This window comes from Pongo pygmaeus, chromosome 10, assembly GCF_028885625.2.
Source record: "Pongo pygmaeus isolate AG05252 chromosome 10, NHGRI_mPonPyg2-v2.0_pri, whole genome shotgun sequence".
In the NCBI taxonomy this organism is placed as follows: Eukaryota; Metazoa; Chordata; class Mammalia; order Primates; family Hominidae; genus Pongo; species Pongo pygmaeus.
The window spans coordinates 93327825-93341155 of record NC_072383.2 but is presented as its reverse complement, the minus strand read 5'-3'; the positions used below and the strand labels follow the sequence as shown (position 1 = coordinate 93341155).

General features: G+C 43.0%; 1 long non-coding RNA gene across 1 annotated transcript in view; it reads left to right on the top strand.

Moving 5' to 3' along the window:
* LOC129010440 (uncharacterized) overlaps positions 1–11685 on the top strand; it is a 61856-nt gene extending 50171 nt beyond the window's left edge. Inside the window, exon 5 of the long non-coding RNA XR_008492999.2 lies at positions 8572–11685. This is a non-coding gene — a long non-coding RNA (uncharacterized LOC129010440). The remainder of the gene's footprint in view (positions 1–8571) is intronic.
* Positions 11686–13331: the final 1646 nt, after the last annotated feature.

The following is a 13331-nucleotide window of genomic DNA, read 5'->3' as shown; positions in this document are numbered from 1 at the left end:
ATTGTCTGTGGCTTAAGAATGCCTTTAAGCAGTTTTCCACCCTGGGGGCGCCAGGTGTTCCTTGCCCTCATTCCCATAAACCCACAACCATCCAGCTTGCGTGTTAGGGCCGTTATGAACATGTTACAGTGCTGCAGAGATTTTGTTTATGGCAAGTCTTGGGGCCAGTTTATGGCCAGGTTTTGGGGGGCTGGCTCCCAACATTTTTGTACTAGTGAAGACCTTAGGTTCTGGGAGGGGCATCAACTCATTCTTTTCTCTTTTAGGACATTCCTTAATGACTTGGCACCACCATCTGCAAAATGGGGAAATAATCCCAGTGAATGCTCTGTCCTCTCTCCAGTCAAAACCCCTGTAGATTTCATATCCGTATCCTTATGTACAATGGCATGGGGTACTTCACAGAAGTTCATTCTCCACTTCAATTAAAAAACCAATTAAGAATTTTTTCAAAGGATTGGTGATGGCATGCCTTAATAGCCAGCCAGTGTCCTGGGGTGTTCAATTTCTTCATTCTTTCTCCCTCTGTTTAGCTTGCCTGGTGATAGAATTCTTCCTGTCAGGCAAGTAGCAAACTCTGGGAAGTCTCTGGAAGGAACAGGACACTGATGGGAAGTCAGGGAGAAACTTCCCATGACTTCCCAGGGAAGCTCAAAGCAGGCACCTTGAGGCCCAGGAGCCAGAGCGCATGGGATGATGTGATCTGAGGGGAGCCCTTGGTGCCTCAGGTGGGTGTCTGGACCACAGACTTCTTCCTGTCCAAAGCATCCTGTTCACTAGGATGAAATAGAATGTGGGAGTGAAGCCTCAGGCTCCCAGTAACAGTCCCTATGCTCACACTGTGTCTCTTTCTAGTTGTCTGAGCTAGAATCTCTGGCCTCTGATTTTCTCATCTATAAAATGGCTGCAATACTGGTGCCTACATCAGAGTTATTTTCAAGACTAAATGGCAGCATTAATAAAACTGTGTCTGGCATTCAGGAAGCACTTTGTAAGCATTAATCATTATTATTATTGTTGCCGGAGGCTATTTCTCCTAAGAAGTTCAGTTAGAATTTGTACTAATAACATTTTCTGAGAGTAGACACAATGCATATTCACGGAGCAATATGTAAATATAGAAAATCCACTGGCAAAACATTTAAATCATAAATGCCCCATGAGGCCAGGTATGGTGGCCCATACCTCTAATCCCAACCCTCTGGGAGGCCAAGGTGGGTGGATCACCTGAGGTCAGGAGTTCAAGACCAGCCTGGTCAACCTGGTGAAACCATGTCGCTACTAAAAAAATAATAATAATAAAAATTTTTTAAAAATTAGCTGGGCATACTGGCACATGCTTGTGATCCCGGGTACCTGGGAGGCTGAGGCAGGAGAACTGCTTGCTCGGGAGGTGGAGGTTGTGGTGAGCCAAGATTGTGCCACTGAGCTCCCAGCCTGAGCGACAGAGCAAGACTCCATCTCAAAAAAAAAAAAAAGAAAAAAGAAAAAAAAAAAAAGAAATGCCCCATAAAGCTATCTCTGATCTTTTTTCCCCTCCCCTCACCCCTCTCTTTCTCGCTCTGTATCAGACAGAACGACCTAAAAAGTTTTAAAAACCCATATACCTTACCCAAAGGATTATAAATCATGCTGCTATAAAGACACATGTACACGTTATGTTTATTGTGGCACTATTTACAATAGCAAAGACTTGGAACCAACCCAAATGTCCATCAATGATAGACTGGTTAAAGAAATGTGGTACATATACACCATGGAATACTATGTAGCCATAAAAAGGATGAGTTCATGTCCTTTGTAGGGACATGGAAGAAGCTGGAAACCATCATTCTGAGCAAACTATTGCAAGGACAGAAAACCAAATGCCGCATGTTCTCACTCATAGGTGGGAACTGAATAATGAGAACACTTGGACACAGTGTGGGGAACATCACACACTGGAGCCTGTCATGGGGTGGAGGGATATACCTAATCTAAATGACGAGTTAATGGGTGCAGCACACCAACATGGTACATGTATACATGTGTAACAAACTTGCATGTTGTGCACATGTACCCTAGAACTTAAAGTATTAAAAAAAAGAAATCCATATACCTGAGACCCAAACCAGATCTAATAAATTAGAACCTCTAGGGGTGGGGCCAAGGGACCTGTATTTTTTAAGAAAACATTCTAGAACATTCTATGGCAAAACGAGGCTTCTTGCACTCACTTGTGTGTGCTCCCCCTCTCATGTTATTTTTTAAAAATTGGACAATGTTGTACATTTGGTTTGTAGCCTGCTTTTGTCACATTGCTATATTTTCCATTGTCATTTTCTACAATATCATATTTTTCTCTTAAGGCTTCAGCTGTGGTTTTGACAAAGCCCTAATCCACTGCTTTTCACCCAGCAGTCATCTCACAAAATGAATCCGTTTAAAAACGCCATCACTCTTGTCTTTTCTTGCCCCTCTAGTCTGCCAGATTTGATGAATAGAGACCTACTCCCTGTAATTCTCTCTCCTGCTCTTGGATTTCAGCTCTTGAACTGATGGCCACTTGTGGCTCCGGCCTTCCAGTCGTCACCCTGCAGTTTTATAGCTAACGCTTGCTATCACGCTGGCCGACATGCCAGGGAGGGTTGGTACATTTTCGGTCCTAAAATATTAATTTGACATCTAACACTATTTTTCATTTAGTGCTCAGCCAACCGTGATGGTGGCTATTTCGGCTCCAAATAATCTCCAAGGACTCTTGGGGGAAAAATTTCCTTGGCCATCCAACTGACATTTTAGGAAAATAAAATAAAACACCGTTGAAAAATAAAATCTTTCATAGATGGCTGTCTCCAGTTACTGACTAATGAGAATAGATATGAGGTGAGGAAGGGCCTTTAATTAAGAAGCAAACACCCTCCCCACCCAATTTATGCCCATCATGCTGCCAATATTGACATTACTGAAATAAACGCAGTAGTCACAGGACATCAGATATCACCCTTTCTATCTTTGGGTTGATTCTCCAACTGCTGAATGAAGTTCAAGTGATGGTTACTTGAAAACTTTTCAAAACCTTGTAAACCAGGTGTTCCTCAATAGCCCCTTGATGAAATGTGCCTTTGGGTGTCATTTGTACAGAGTAGCAGGCAGCCCGGGGCATGTCCTGCTACATTTTTTTTTTTTTTTTTTGAGATGGAGTCTCGCTCTGTTGCCCAGTCTGGAGTGCAGTGGCACAATCTCGGCTCACTGCAACCTCCGTCTCCTGGGTTCAAGTGATTCTCCTGCCTCAGCACCCCCAAGTAGCAGCTGGGATTAAAGGCAGGCGCCACCAAGCCTGGCTAATTTTTTTTGTATTTTTAGTAGAGTCAGGGTTTCATTATGTTGGCAGGGCTGGTCTCAAACTCCAGACCTCAAGTGATCTGCCCACCTCAGCCTCCCAAAGTGCTGAGATTACAGGCATGAGCCACTGTGCCGGGCTTTTTTTTTTTTTTTTTGAGATAGGGTCTCACTCTGTCACCCAGGCTGGTGTGCAGTGGCACAATCACGGATCATTGCAGTTTCGACCTCCCTGGGCTCAGGTGATCCTCCATCTCAGCCTCCCAGGTACCTGGGATCTGTTCATCCACTGAACAGCTTGGGCTTCTTTGGCAATGCTTTGCTGTCTTCAGGGGGCAGTCAGTGCCTTGGCATCAGCAGCTTTTATCATCCTCAGTGGGCCTGGCCAGAGACACTGAAGTAAATGGTCCAGCTCTAGGGCTGGAGACCTGCTTCTATGGCTGAGCGTGGTGGCTCACGCCTGTAATTCTAACACTTGGGGAGGCTAAAGTGGGAGGATTGCTTGAGCCCAGGAGATTGAGGCCAGCCTGGGCAACATGGTGATACCCATCTCTAAAATAATAGAAAAAATTATTGTATGTTTTGGAGGAATGATGTGCCAGTCACTCTCTCTCTCTCTTTTTTTTTTTAAGATGGAGTCTCACTCTGTCACACAGGCTGGAGTGCAGTGGCACAATCTCGGCTCACTGCAACCTCTGCCTCCCCGGTTGAAGTAATTGTCTTGCCTTAGCCTCCTGAGTAGCTGGGACTACAAGTGTGCACCACCACACCTGGCTAATTTTTGTATTTTTAGTAGAGACAGGGTTTCACCATGTTAGCCAGGCTGGTCTTGAACTCCTGACCTCAGGCAATCTACCCGCCTCGGCCTCCCAAAGTGCTGGGATTACAGGCATGAGTCACCACGCCTGGCCATGCCAGGCACTCTTAAGATTGAGAAAGTGTTGGAGGACAACCTCTTCTCTCTTGAGAGAGTAAATATTTTGAAGAGTGCCAGTAGGACAGTTTTCTCTCTAAGAGTAAAAGGGATAAAGATTATTAGATGAAGCTTATGAAATCAGTTGGGGTGTGCAAGCCTGAATTTCTTTCATTGAAGGCGTTAGGAGCAGGAGTCTTAAATATGTAGAAACCTTTTTTGTTTTGTTTTGTTTTCTTGTTTTTGAGACAGGGTCTCACTCTGCCTCCCAGTCTGGAGTGCAGTGGTGTGATCTCGGCTCACTGCAGCCTTGACCTTTTCAGCCCAAGTGATCCTCCTATCTCACCCTCCTGACTAGCTGGGACTATAGGTGCATGCCACCACACTCAGCTATTTTTTGTTGAGGCGGGGTTTTGCCATGTTGCCCAGGCTGGTCCCAAACTCCTAAGCTCAAGTGATCCACCCACCTCAGCCTCCCAAAGTGCCGAGATTACAGGCTTGAGCTGCCAGGCTGGCCTGAATATGTGGAAACCTTTTATGGCAGTGGTGAAGAATGTGGGTGTTGCAGTCACCCAGTCTTGCAAGTTCTTCCACTTACCAACTGGTTATTTAGTATCTCCAAGCCTCAGTTTCTTCCCACATATAATGGGGATAGGTGCCACTTCACAGGGTGGGAACTAAATGAGATAACTGCGTGCACTGAGTCGGGTACATACCGTGCTGGTTTTCCATGGCTCATGTGCCACAAGGGAAGGAAGCGAAAGTCTCAGCCCAAGCTGAGATGGGGTGATTTGCTGTCAGGGATGGTAGAAGGCTTTGTCTGAGAGGCCGTATTGCTCAGATCTCTGTCTGTGCCAGTTAAGGTCCCTATGGCCTTGGCTGAGGCTGGCCCACCAAGTGCCATGGTTCAGTGGTTTTCCAAGCCAGAGCAGGTATTGCCCTGCTCTGGTTGATTGTTCAGCGAGGCCTGAATGATCATAGAAGTGGTTCTGGAGTCTGCCAAAATGAAGACTGCTTCTCTTCCCTGAGGCAGTTTGTACTGTGGTTCTTTTTGATTTCACATAGTAGAAATTGTAGGATCCCAGGAGGCAGAGACCAGCCAGAAGAGTTTTGCACTTCCCTGATCTCCTATCTTATCAGATGCACCATCCAAGTAATACTCCCGCTGCTCCTGTCTTCAGCACAAATAGTGGCTTCTTTAGTTGTGCAAACCATCCTCACCCCTGGGGTGGTATCTCCCACTTGGTGTTGACGGCAGACACCAGAGTTGTTGCTCAGAACCCAACCAAATCTTTGCAAGCACAACAAAGTGACCGTGCCAAGCAAGGAAGTCTGGCTAACTGCTTTTATTTGTTTCCTAAGAGCAGAAATCAAGGACTAATAGTGACATCTAATTTCAATTCTCCTACCTGGACACAGTTTCTTCCCATGCCTTAATAGAAATAAGAAAAATAGGCAAAAGTGATTTCTATTTTATTTTATTTTTGCAGGGGATGGAGTCTCACTCTTGTTGCCCAGGCTAGAGTGCAATGGCATGATCTTGGCTCACTGCAACTTCCACCTCCTGGGTTCAAGCGATTCTTCTGCCTCAGCCTCCCGAATACCTGGGATTACAGGCATGCACCACCACACCTGACTAATTTTTGTATTTTTAGTAGAAATGGGGTTTCACCATGTTGGCCAGGTTGGTCTCAAACTCCTGACCTCAAGTGATCCACCCGCCTTGGCCTCCCAAAGTGCTGGGATTACAGGCATGAGCCACCGCGCCCATCCAAGAGTGATTTTGAAACAAATAGTGATTTTAAGCAGAGAGTTTATGTACCTATGTTATTTCTCCTTGTTGCCAATAGGTAGCCTGTCTCTGGGAAGGGGACCTTAGATCTTTGTATGTCATTTAAAAACAATGGATTTTGGTTTCAGTCTGTTAGTTTCTCCTATTTTTCATGAGCTATGCTTTCTGGATAATATTTTTTCCCTCTGGCTGCTTTCAAGATCTTGTTTTTACCATTTTAAATACAATGTGTGCAAATATAGATTTTTTTTCTATATGTTTTGCTTAGGATTCACTGTGATTTCTAAATCTAAGGATTCATATATTTCACGAACTCTGGAAGATTCTCAGCCAGACTGTTTATCCTATACTGTTTCCTACAGTCTGGATTTTGTTGATTGCATCGCCTATGGTGTTGTTTAATATGTTCCTCTGTCCCTTATAGTTCCTATAATTTGGTAGTTAAATCTAGAGGCTTGATCTGACTCAGTTTGATTTTTTTGCAATAATACGTTACAGGGTTTATTGTGAACTTGACCAGGAAGCACATGATGTCTCTCTTTATGTGTTTCTAACAGCTGCTGGTGATCATTGTCTAGATCCTTCATTTCATTAGGGTTTGTCTGGTGGTGATATTCCAATCTTTTCATATTCTTTTCTTTTGGGATAGAGTCTTCATGTGGGTTTGCTGCATCAAAGGGTAAATGCATGTATAATTTTGCCTGATATTGCCAAATTAACCTTTATAGAAGTTGTACCATTTTGCATTCCTGCCGATAATGTATAAGAATGCCTATTAGCCCTTGGAATGGCCAACAGAGAGAGTATGTTATCCAATATTATATTTCTGCTTATCTGATGATTGAGAAATGGTGTCTTAGTGTGGTTTTCATCTGCATTTATCTTATTATAACTGGAGTTCCTTTATCTCCTTCATAGTTCTGATATTTGTCCTTCAGAAGCTGGTAGCATATTCTTAAAAAGATTAGAGATAGAGCATAAGGCTATAGGAGAATCCAATGGAATAGGGGATGACAGCTTAGGTGGCTAAGCCATCTAATACTATTAGGAGCAGAAAGCAGGTCTCCAACTACCAAGACAACCAGATTTACTCATTCCCAATTGTCATTTAGACTTAGCATTGCATTACCATTTTTTTCCCTTGACTTTTACATGTAATGTTAAATAATCCAACATGTTATTGTGTGTTATGCAGAGCTCTCAGAAAGGTATAGAAAGGCTGCTTCCCAGGATGGAGCAGTTGTCTCAGGCGCCAGCTGCAAGTGCAGTCATGGATGGGGATTGCCTGCAGGGAGCCGCAAACCCTTCCAGCTACATGCTCAGGGCCTGGAGCAGCATATCTGCTTAGCAGGAGTATGATTGCTTTGTTTCCAACTGGGCTAGAGATGTCACAGGAAGTTTCTTTTTAATAATCCTCAGCACAAAAGTCTTCTTTAGAATAGTCACAAAATTCTGGAGATGTGTTCAAGGTTGATAGAATTTGGCACCAACGAGAGGTCATATCAGCAAGATCCCAAAACTTCCAGGAAATCTGTTGTTGGAGACATCCAGGGTTGATCCCATGAAGATTTGATTTCTAAATTCCAAACTGAATGATACTGTCGCTGGCATTGGCCAAGGGCAACTGTGAGAGTAAAATTATTATATCATTATTATCAATAAATATTTATTGAGAACTTACTATGTACAGGGTGCATGGGTATCTATGCAGCCCATTGATGATCTTATTTTTTATTTTTGAGACAGAGTTTCACTCTTGTTGCCCAGGCTGAAGTTCAATGGCTTGATCTGATCTTGGCTCACTGCAACCCCCGCCTCCCAGGTTCAAGTGATTCTCCTGCCTCAGCTTCCCAAATATCTGGGATTACAGGCATGTGCCACCACACCCAGCTAATTTTGTAGTTTTAGTAGAGATGGGTTTTACCATGTTGGTCAGGCTGGTTTTGAACTCCTGACCTCAGTTGATCCACTCGCCTTGGCCTCCCAAAATGTTGGGATTACAGGTATGAGCCACCACGCCTGGCCAATGATCTGATTGATAATAGAAAGATGATGAGAGATGATGGTGAGAGAGAGATTTTTAAGGAACGCTGTGTTCCCTTTAGCAGGAAGGTATTAGGTATTACATTATATCAGGTATTATATATAATACATATAATATATAATATATTATATTGTATTAGGTAATTATAAATAATCTAGAGATGATTTAAAGTACATGGGGAGATATGCATAGGTCATATGCAAATACTAAATCATTTTATATCAGAACTTGGGCATTTTAGTATATGTAAGAGGTTCTGGAACCAATCCCTCTAAGATACCAAGGGACAACCATATAGAACTTCACATGCAGAATGGTTACACATATGCCTTACTGTTTTCCTCTTCATAGATTCTATAATTAGGGAAGACCACCTGGTTAGTTCACTGATCACTAACCACCTTAGAGTTCCTCGTAGAGGTTTTCTCCTTCTTAGCTGCGATTAGGATCCAAGTTTTGATGCATGTTGAAAAAGTGTACTAGCTTGTCTTTTTCTTCTAGGTTTTGCTTCCCATGGAATGGCCTTACTGTTCAAATTCAGATGCACTAGGCAAGTTCAGAAGACAAGAGTGAAGACGAGAAGCCAACAGCCTCACACTGAGGGCGATTCTTTCTGCAGCTCCCCACTGCACAAGCAAGCTTGGTATTCATCAATATGACATGGTCTGGAAGTTTTCCTATATATTCATCAGCTTGGGTTACCAAACAAAGTACAAACTACTCAGTGGCTTTAGCAATATAAATTTACTTTCTCAGAGTTCTGGGGGCTGGATCCAGGTGCAGCATGGTTGAGTTCTGGTGAGGCCTCTCTTCCTGACTTGCAGACAGCTACCTTCCCACCGTGTGCACGCATGACCTTTCCTCGGGACTCGCATGCAGAGAGAGAGCTCCAGTATCTCTTCTTTTTGCACGGGCACCAGTTCTGTCGGATTAGGGCTTCACCCTTATGACCTCATTTAACCTTAGTCCTCCTTAAAGCCCCTATCTCCGGTATAGTCACATGTGGGATTAGGGCTTCAACATATGAATTTAGGGAGAAGGAAGACAACTCAGTCTCTAGCATCCTGGGATCTAGATACTGGAGGATACAATCTGCATCTGACAAAAATCTCAGGGTTCTAGAAAACATTTCATGTTTGAAAATGGTTGCCAGAAATATTTAAAATTCTGAGTAAGTGGAATTTAAAGGGAAAGACTTTATCTTTAGATTCTAAGCTCCAGGAGGGCAGGGACTGTGCCTCAGTATTTCAGCACAGAGCACAGCAGCAGGCCCTGATAAACGTGAATTCAGTAAAGACAGCCCTTCCTGAAGATAGAAGACTAGTAGTTTGCAGGACTGTTACTGTATCGCCTTCACTTGGCCCCTGTTAGGAACCCAGAGGGAGGGTAAGAGGGCTCCTGTCACCACTGAAAATTGACTAGCCTGGAATTTTCCAGAGGTTTCCAGAATTTTCCCAGTTTCCTGCTGCCCCTTCCCTATTCTGGTTCTGCTTCTGAGGACACAGCTGCCAGCTTTCGGCTCTGATGCTCTGTTTGCACTGTCCTGAGAGAAATAAAATTTTCCACTCAGGATCTAGTAAAATAAAAACATTTTAAACAAAATGTAGTACATATACATATGCACACAAGAACAGTTAGTTTAAAAGCAGCCTAGAAAAACCTTTTGTTCTCATGTTATTTAGGATTTCTGCCGTCGCGGATAATTTTTTTTAACAGTTTTGCTCTGGGGCTTATCTGCTTTTTCTCTTTTCTAAGTTTTAAATTTCAGATCCAGTTGTAGTTTGCTGCTGAGTTGAAGCCTCTGTAATTATTTCTTTAAATTTTTAAGAAGAGGACCAGGTGTGATCGTTTCAGAACAGCACACACTGTCATGTGTTGTAATGTGGCTTACTCTGGGGAGGCTCTGTTTATCAGTCCTGCCTCTGCTATCTACCAGCTCTGTGGCTCTGGACTAGTTCATCTTTCTTAGCCTCCTAAAGATGTAGGATATGTGAAATAATATGTGGAGAGTACCTGTCGTGCACGGCCTGTCCATAGTAAATGTGCTGAAATAATAACTGTTATAAATATCCCTCCCTTTTGCAAATTGTTCAGTGTTCTGAATACAGAACTCAAATGTCTTCAGGGGTCAGGAAAATGATTCAAATGTGTAAAGCTACCTGGGATGTGTAAAGCTACTAGGCAACAGGGAATGGAAAAAACTGTGATGAATAGGAGGGTGCATGCTCTGCTAAAAGAAAACCTAGGCCGGGTACGGTGGCTCATGCCTATAATCCCAGCACTTTGGGAGGCTGAGGCAGGTGGATCACCTGAGGTCAGGAGTTCCAGACCAGCCTGGCCAACATGGCAAAACCCCGTCTCTACTAAAAATACAAAAAGTTAGCTGGGCATGGTGGCAGGTGCCTGTAATCCTAGCCACTCGGGAGGCTGAGGCAGGAGAATCGCTTGAACTCAGGAGGCGGAGGTTGCAGTGAGCCGAGATCGCAACACTGCACTCAGCCTTGGCAACAAGAGTGAAACTCCATCTCAAAAAAAAAAAAAAAAAAGAAAAAAGAAAATCTAGCTCAAATATTATACATAAAAGGACGGAAGGGAGAGAGGGAGCAAGGGAGGAAAGAAGACAACACTGTACATAGCTCCTACCTCGACTTGGCCCTGGAGCCACCAGTTTGCAGCCCTTACTCTGATTTAAAGTAGAATATATTTTGGTCCAGGCGTGGTGGCTCATGCCTGTAATCCCAACACTTTGGGAGGCCAAGGTGGGAGGATCACTTGAGCCCAGGAGGTTGAGACTAGCTTGGGCAATATAGTGAGGCCTTGACTCTAATTAAAAAAAAAAAGTAGAATATATGTCAAGGAGCTGAATGAGCTGTGTTTGGGAAATATATCCCAGGTCTTAACCCTCAGTTTTCAACTACTAGTAACAAAGGAAACTGCCTATTGAATTTCTAACCAAAGAGGAGTTATGTCACTCCAAGTACTTCGGGGTATAGGATTCATCTACCCCAATACCAGTGTGAATGAGACCCTCAATAATTTTCAATAATTTATTAACAATGACAACAATATAACACCAATTCTATCTTTATGTAATGTTGTTTATTCTCAGGATGAGGCTGGATTTTGAGACAGGCATTTCCTGGTAATTGAACAGCATGATATTGGTTTTAAAGGTGAGACTAAGAGTTGTTTTGTTAGAGACTCTCTGGGGACAAGCCTGGAACACTCTAAGGGGTGCAGATGGTGTTCATTAATATTATTTGTAATCCACAAACATTTATACATATTCTTCAGAGAAGCTGTGTTCAGGTTTTTCTTATGCAAAAGCCTAATAAGGAGAACACAGTGCTGTATGATTAGATGAGGATGTTAAAGTATTTACCTTCCTTTCCAAAATCTCTTTCCTATAGCACCAAAAATTGCCATGTTATTTGGACTTTTGAGATAAGGACATTGGACACTTCTAAAACATAACCTCCCAGGCAATCTGGGAAGAGATAGAGATGGTACATTGAGCTGTTATCTTGCACTTACACCATTCTCCAATTAGTTTATTAAATTCCAGTAACCAAGCTGCTGATCAAAGGAACGCAACAAGAAAGAAGTAATTTTTTTTTTTTTGACATAGGGTTTCACACTGTTGTCCAGGCAGAAGTGCGGTGGTGCAATCATAGCTCACAGTAACCTCAAACTCCTGGGGTCAAGAGATCCTCCTGTCTTAGCCTCCCAAGGAGCTAAGACTGCAGGTGCTTGCCACCACGCCTAGCTATTTTTAAAACTTTTTTGTAGAGATATGGTCTTGCTGTGTTGCCTAGGTTGGTCTCAAACTCTTGGCATCAAGTGATTCTCCCTCCTCAGCCTCCAAAAGTGTTGGGATAACAGGTATGAATCACTGCATCTAGCCCCCCAAAAGTAATTTTTGATGAAGGGAAGAAACTAAGGAGGACCCATACATGAAACCACACATTCATTCATTCATTCATTCCTTTATTCATTAATTATAGCAACATTTGTTGAGCACCTACTCTGTGCCATGGTTTGGAACAGAGTACAAAGTCTAACAGAGGAGGCATAATACCAGGGCAGTGGTAGTGCTAGGGTAGAGGTATGTGGAAGGTAGGATGGACTTACGTTCAAAGGGCACCCTCCTCAGACTGGACAGGGTGGCTTGGGAAGGGAGAGCAGTTGTAAGAATAGCTTCCTGGAAGAAGTGGCACTGGGCTGAGTCCTGAACAATATACAGAATTTACAAGGAGGGACATTGCTTGTCGCAAAAATTAAGGCTCTGTGCTCAGATCTTTCCAGCTCAAAATTTTAATCAATTACCTGGATAAATATATAAAAAGGCACATTTATCATTGGCAGATGACGACACAAGGTTAAGGGAGACAGGGGTTACTTTGGACAGTGGCACAATCAGGGCTCAGGAAAATCTCAGCAGGGTAGAGGAATGGGCAAACCAACGAAATAAAGCTGAATAGAGGTAAATGAAAGGACTTGCACTGTGTTAAAACAACAACCGCCAACTGCAAACACGAGGCAGTAGGTGAGAGGTGGAAAAATAACACATTTATGTTATGTTTTAGTTCAGAAGTTGACAAACTATGGCTCATAGCCAAATTCAAGCAGTTGCCTATTTTTGTAAATAAAGTTTTACATTTTGTCTGTGGCTGCCTTTGTGTGACAACAGCAGAGTTGAGTGGTTGCAGCAGAGACCATATGAACAGCAAAGCCTAAAACATTTACTATCTGCCCCTTTACAGAAGAGTTTACTCACCCTTCTTTTAGCTCACTGCAAGTTCACTTTGAGTCAAAAGTATGATAAGTGCACTAAAAAAAAGCCACTTCTCTCTTAGAGTCACTTAATAAAAATACAGACTCTTAAAATTGTTTGTGAATGAATACATGAATGAATAAACAACCAAGCAGGGGAGAGGATGGCACATCTTGGTCTTTGTGGACCACAGCCCACCCAAGTCCTGGGCTCAGTTCTGGGGATAAACGGTCATGTGTTGTTTAACAAGTGGGACATGTTCTGAGAAATGTGTCATTAGGCTATTTCATCATTGTGCCAACATCATAGAGGACACTTACATAAACCTACCTAGATGGTATCACCTACTACCCACCTAGGCTATATGGTATAGCCTATTGCTCTAAGTTACAAACTTGTACAGCATGTTACTGTACGGAATACGTAGGCAATTGTACACAATGGTATTTGTGTATCTAAACATAGAAAAGGTACAGCAAAAATGCAG